The 5,699-nt window shown below is 36.0% G+C and overlaps 1 pseudogene across 1 annotated transcript; it reads right to left on the bottom strand.

Annotated features, from left to right (window-relative positions):
- Positions 1–269: 269 nt before the first annotated feature.
- On the bottom strand, positions 270–1,437 carry LOC309966629 (anaphase-promoting complex subunit 10-like; annotated as a pseudogene). The gene is made up of 2 exons: positions 1,227–1,437; positions 270–801 (listed from the first exon to the last, which is right to left on the bottom strand). The product of its transcript is annotated as an anaphase-promoting complex subunit 10-like (transcript).
- Positions 1,438–5,699: the final 4,262 nt, after the last annotated feature.

Here is a 5,699-nt window from a genome sequence, read left to right as displayed (position 1 = left end):
GTTTGTTATATATGCGTACCCAAGCTCTCAATTAAGTCATTACCAAAAAAATTACATATACAAAACATAAAATTAAAAAAAAAGGAAAAGTGAGAGCCAGCACGTATAAACTTTTTTTGACCCAAAAGTTATTTATTAAAGTTACAATAAAATACTTTTCAATGCATTAAAAAATTGCAAAATAATTGATGCATTTTTCAATAAAGATACCAGATTTAATATTTACTGACAAGATAAAGATATGTTTAATGACTTGTTCTATTTCAAGGTCACCTTATTGAGCGATACATCATGAAATCAGTAGTTGTACATGTAGGAAATTTACCAATGGAGCTCTCTTCCACGGGTGTGTATATTTTAATTTGTCTCATGTGGGTATCTCTTCCATTCTGATGATTGGCTAGAACAGCAATCTGTATCATGAATGTACGAATTGGCTTCTTATGATTATCAGTTAAGGGAACGTGAATCCAGCCACTTGGTTGCACCAATTCAAGTTGCCGGATTTCTTGAAGATTATGAAAATTATTTCCTACTCTGAGATCTTGCTTGGAGTATAGCTTTCATCAGATTTGTAGTCCGCATAAATACATAATGTCTTCACTGTTGTTTTTCTTCTGAATTGGATGTTCACTAAATGAGGCTGGGAGCCATCTGACTGCCAGTAATTTTCTAGATTGTCATCTCGTAATTGATCCACTCCAAATCCTGGTTTGCAAGATGAGAGAGCACATATAAACTTCTGGTATTCTCTGGAGGGTGTATTCAACTCTCTGTCCTGCTGTAGCACTGTCTTCCAGTCTTATCATAAAACTGGATCACCAGATCACATGGACAGTTTGTATACTCTCTCGGGAGGATGAGATGTTTCTACAGTGTATTTTGGAACCCCATCAGTAGAGACCTCTGATTCATTGAGGATTCCAGAGAATGCCAACTTGAAACCTAAAAACAATTACGATAAATTTGAGGAACTTCAGTATTAATTTAGCATTGAATCCCATGACCTGGATGCTACTTCCCGAAAAATTTTGGCAAAGAATGCTTATAGTATTATCCTTGTGGTTGGAAACTTCTCAACAAAGCAACACACATAGATGAAAGCAATGCTTTGATGGACTTTTTGAGAAGGATTCAGTTTCATCTCCATCTATGACTACATGCCCAGAATCATATAAACAGAGACTTCACAATTTAGCTGATGTTCCAAGATTGAAATTATTTGCCTTGGTTCTCCTTGTTGAATCCCAGAAGATGGGCTGAATTCAGGAAGCACTGTGCCTTTGCACTGCTGAAGCGTGCTTTCAATGTGTCCAGCAAAATGGTCCCAGAACACCAGCAGAGCCACAGAGAGCTGGAAAACACTTTGGGACTAGTAATGAGAACCTTTAGTGATTCCTCTCTAAAGTCCTCTTTAAAATCCTCTCTAAAATCCATTTTCTGATCCTTACTGTCAAGAAGAATAATGGGTAATGCATCTATACCTATATTTGGTGGAATATAAATTTTTCTCCCTTTTATTTAGGTATGAAACAACCAAGTTTTAGCACAGGTATTTTTTTGTAGCTATGGCACTTAACAATTTTTTCACCATCATTTGAATCAGTTTGACTTCCCAGTGAGTGATGTACAGCAGACAAATACTTCACTATACCTGAGAGTGAAATTAAATCGACTAGCCACACACTGCTAGCTCTAAACTTGGAATTCTTGTTGACAATAAAAGATTACAAAATATCTTGCTTCAGAGCCTATGGTAAATAATTTCAGATATAATCATTTTATGCATTGTCCCCCTTGAGGCTCTGAAATATTCGCAGTATCTCTCCACACAGTCTACACTAGGACACAAGCACGCTCACTCACTTGCTCATCTAAGTTAATATTTTACTCTTGTTTCTTTAGTCTAAATGCCCTTCCCCTAAATTTCAAGTCTCATCCCTTAAATCTGGGCTCTACTGCTCATTCTTCCATACACTCTTTTCCTCATTCTCCTTGTACTTTTCTCAGAATACTGCTTGCACCTCTGTTTGGCTTAATTTCCTTCAACAAGGTATTTGTTGTCTGTTGGAGGCAGATGCAAAGCTCCTTGTAAGCAGATTCTCTCTCATTTATCTACTTTTCTCTGCAGCTAGCTTTGAAATATTTGGTGATCTGAATAGAAAAAGGAGCCCAAAATTCAGACTTCCATGGAAAACTAGTGGAGAAAAATATCCAGTTACTCTGCATTTTTTGTATTTTGTATTAGGAGTTTATGGAGAAAACTCCTAGAAAAATCAGACAGGGAAAAACTCTACACTGAGGCCTATGCCGTAGTGCTTAAATTTCATACGTAGGCTCTAACTGTGTGGAAATTTGCTACAGTCTCTGAGTAGCAAAGACTTCCACAATGTGCACAAAGGTTTTGACTAATTGGACTGAAATGACAGGTTACTTTAATTGAACAAGTTAGATATCATTTTGAGCTACACTCTTATTTGGTGTCTAGAGAGCCAATAACAAAGGGAATTGACTGAACTTTTCAACTTTTCACTATTTATTTAGACACTGTATAGACATAGCCCAAAGGAAATCTCTCCCAAAATACCTCAAAGAATTTTTTCTTCAACTGCATAAGATCATGAGAAAATAAAATCCCTCTGTTCTCAAATGACACTTTAAAGTTATGAGTATAATGTGGGGAAATCAGTTCAGCCATGGATTATCAAAACAACAGAAATATAAAACAGGTATCAATTTATAATATTTGCTGAAATAAATTGATTCAAACTGTCAGCTAGGTTCTTTGACACTGAAAATAAAATACCAAACATACTAAAGTAGAAACTTAGCAACGAAAAGCCTGACCCTCCCTTTTTATGATATTATCTTACTGTGAATTGAACTGATTGATAAATTAAGTTCAATTTGGCTCATTTTGCATGAATTCAGTCCTGGGTCAAAAGAGTTTTTAAAGTTTTCTCACACCTTTTCTACTGGCCCATATTTTTATCCTTTGTAGAAACCATTCTGCAGTTATACCGAATTGATTCTACTGAGCTCCATAGCAATGGCTTTCTATCACTCTGTTCCCTTTGAAGAGAGCGGTTTTTCTGACATGATCTGGGTCTTGGGTGAGATGAGCGCATCTCTTCTTTTGTTGGTTGTCAGAAAGTCTCATTTGTGTGACTAGTTTAATACCAAAATTAAAAACTTAAGTAGTAAATGGACTGGGGGAGATTCAGTGCAACAAGTTAAAAAGAAAAACAGTAGGCTTTAAGAGCGTAGGCATGAAAGAGCAATGTGCCAGGATGGAGTTGTGTACCTCGATGGATGACTGCCATCAAAAAGCACGCATCCATTGAATGCTGCCATTGTATGTCGGCCCAAGCTGTGTTGAAACACTTTCTGCTGAAGTGTTCTGCCCAGGGTCGTGACCTGTGGTCCCCTAGGTTCTAAGCTGTCCTATGGATAGAAATACATTTCCTGTTTCCCATATCCCCCGTCTCCCCACCCATATATCAGGGATTGGTTTGAAAGAATGAAACAGAGACCTTACAGATGCTTAAAGACCAGAAATTCTATCAAGGGGAAAAAGAAATGGAAAAGAGAAGAAAGAATAAATCCCCAAATCCCTGCACATGCAAAGCTTTCTTATTTTTTTTTCACACTTCTAAAGTGCCCATTCAAAACCACATGAGTAAAAACGAAGTTGTGTGTTTTTCACATCCTTCAGAACAGGCTAAGGGATGAAAATGAGGGTGAGTTCCCTATAGTCAAACATGCCCAGAAGTAGCAAACTTTGACTTAGCCACAAGCCAAATAAACTGCTCCCGAATAATCGGGTCTTGGTTTAAATCCATAGAGATGCTCTTTTCATGTATGTGAGGTGGACTTTTGATTTCATCTCTGGGACAAAGTTTGAAGTTATTCTGTGACTCTGGCCTAGAAAATGAAGAAAACCCTTGTAACGGGATGGCTCATGTATGCTTATTATGAGTGTGTGTTTAACTGCCTCCTGTGAATTATATTTTGAATCATTACCACTCAAGAGTCACAAGGTTTCATCTACTTAAGCTCAAGATACCCGTATGGAAAAGCATTCTGAACTCAACTCGCTGGGCAAATACCACTTTAATACTTGAGTACTTAAATACAAATATTATAACAGAAATTAGAGCTTTCTGGTTTTCTTGACTTGTATCACATTTAATTAACAGACACAGTAACAGACCTACATTACATATCAAAAGAATAACTTTTTAGAATTCATATCCGAGGGAAAGAGACAAAATTTAGTTTTTATGTCTTTTTACAATGGGTAGAAAGGTCCGTGAGACAGAAGGGTAAGATGAGCTCTCATCCTAGCATATGATATAAAATGGATCTGAAGAAGTAAAAACATAGATGCTTAATGAACACTGAAAGCATGAGTGACACCAGGACTCACATCTAATTTATCTCTTTCTTTTCCCTGGACTTAGTATATTGGACTGATAAACTTACCTCAAGGTGGATAGTTCATAGATAATTTCATCCCAAATCCCACCATTACAAATGGATTTCAAGCCTTTAAACTTTCCACTGTCCCCTGAACTTGAAATTTTTCAGTCCTACTTTTGTCAGAGTGATAAATCTTTCTGGATGTATCTGGAAGGAAATTTGCTTTAAAATTTAAAATTTGCTTTAATCCCCTGTGGTCTGCAATAAGGTTCTGAAAGGGAAATACCAATATACCAGGTCAATACAGGAATGAAAATTTTTAAAGTACCAAATCCCAGCATGCATGTTCATAGTGAAAACCTAAATGACCAAACCAGGACTATGTTTTTTTTCTAGCTCAAACAAACTCCAGTAATGAAACGTCTAAAGCTATATAATAAAAATGATACTTTGTTATGGAAAGAGAATGGCTGTGGAAGTTTATTATTCTGTAGAATTTTATCTTCAGTAATATTTGTCTACATTTGGCCATGGAGCATATGAATTTAACCATTTGTTAAGAAGAGTGGAGGTTGTCTAATTTGAGGCAAATGCAAAAGTAGCAATAATATTATTAGTAAGGGGAGTTTATTGTGCAAAGTATATTTTGAAAAATACACAGATAACAGCTAAGGTCATTGGAGAATTAATAAATTCCAACCCTAAATGTGCATGGGATGGTCTTTTACATGAATGTGTAATGCTCTTAATTTAATAGTCTGACATCAGCAATGGAAATAACAATGTTTATTCTGCTATAGGGATGTAGTAAAGCCTAACCACAGAGGCAGTATTCACAGTTTTAGGAAGGATAAAATAAGAGATCAACACCAGTTTTGTCTTTTTAGTGGCAGGGATTTTGCTTCTGATAAAAAATAGTCCCCAGTTTTCATAAGAGAATTCCTTAATTAATAATTTCTTGCTAAAACAGATACTTATAAATGTTTATATTATATATGTAAAAAATATATATACATATATAAAGCATTGTAATAGTGGAATACCTTCTTAAACAGTCTTATCTTTGCATCTTCTTTGTTCCTTTGTGTCAGAAACTAGGAGTATCCTGTTAGGTATGTCACTATTCGTTCTAGAAGTAATAACATTGTCCTTATTCACTACAGTAAGACCTCTGTGGTAACAGTGCTAATCTTAACCACTGACCAGTATAAGAATGCCACCCTCTATCTAGGGCCATACCTTCTATCCAAGTATGTATACGATCAAACAGCAATAAC

The sequence above is a fragment of the Leucopleurus acutus genome (genome assembly GCF_964270905.1).
Source record: "Leucopleurus acutus genome assembly, chromosome: 9".
NCBI lineage: Eukaryota > Metazoa > Chordata > Mammalia > Artiodactyla > Delphinidae > Leucopleurus > Leucopleurus acutus.
The sequence above is the reverse complement of the archived record's forward strand: the minus strand, read 5'-3'. Positions and strand labels throughout refer to the sequence as shown.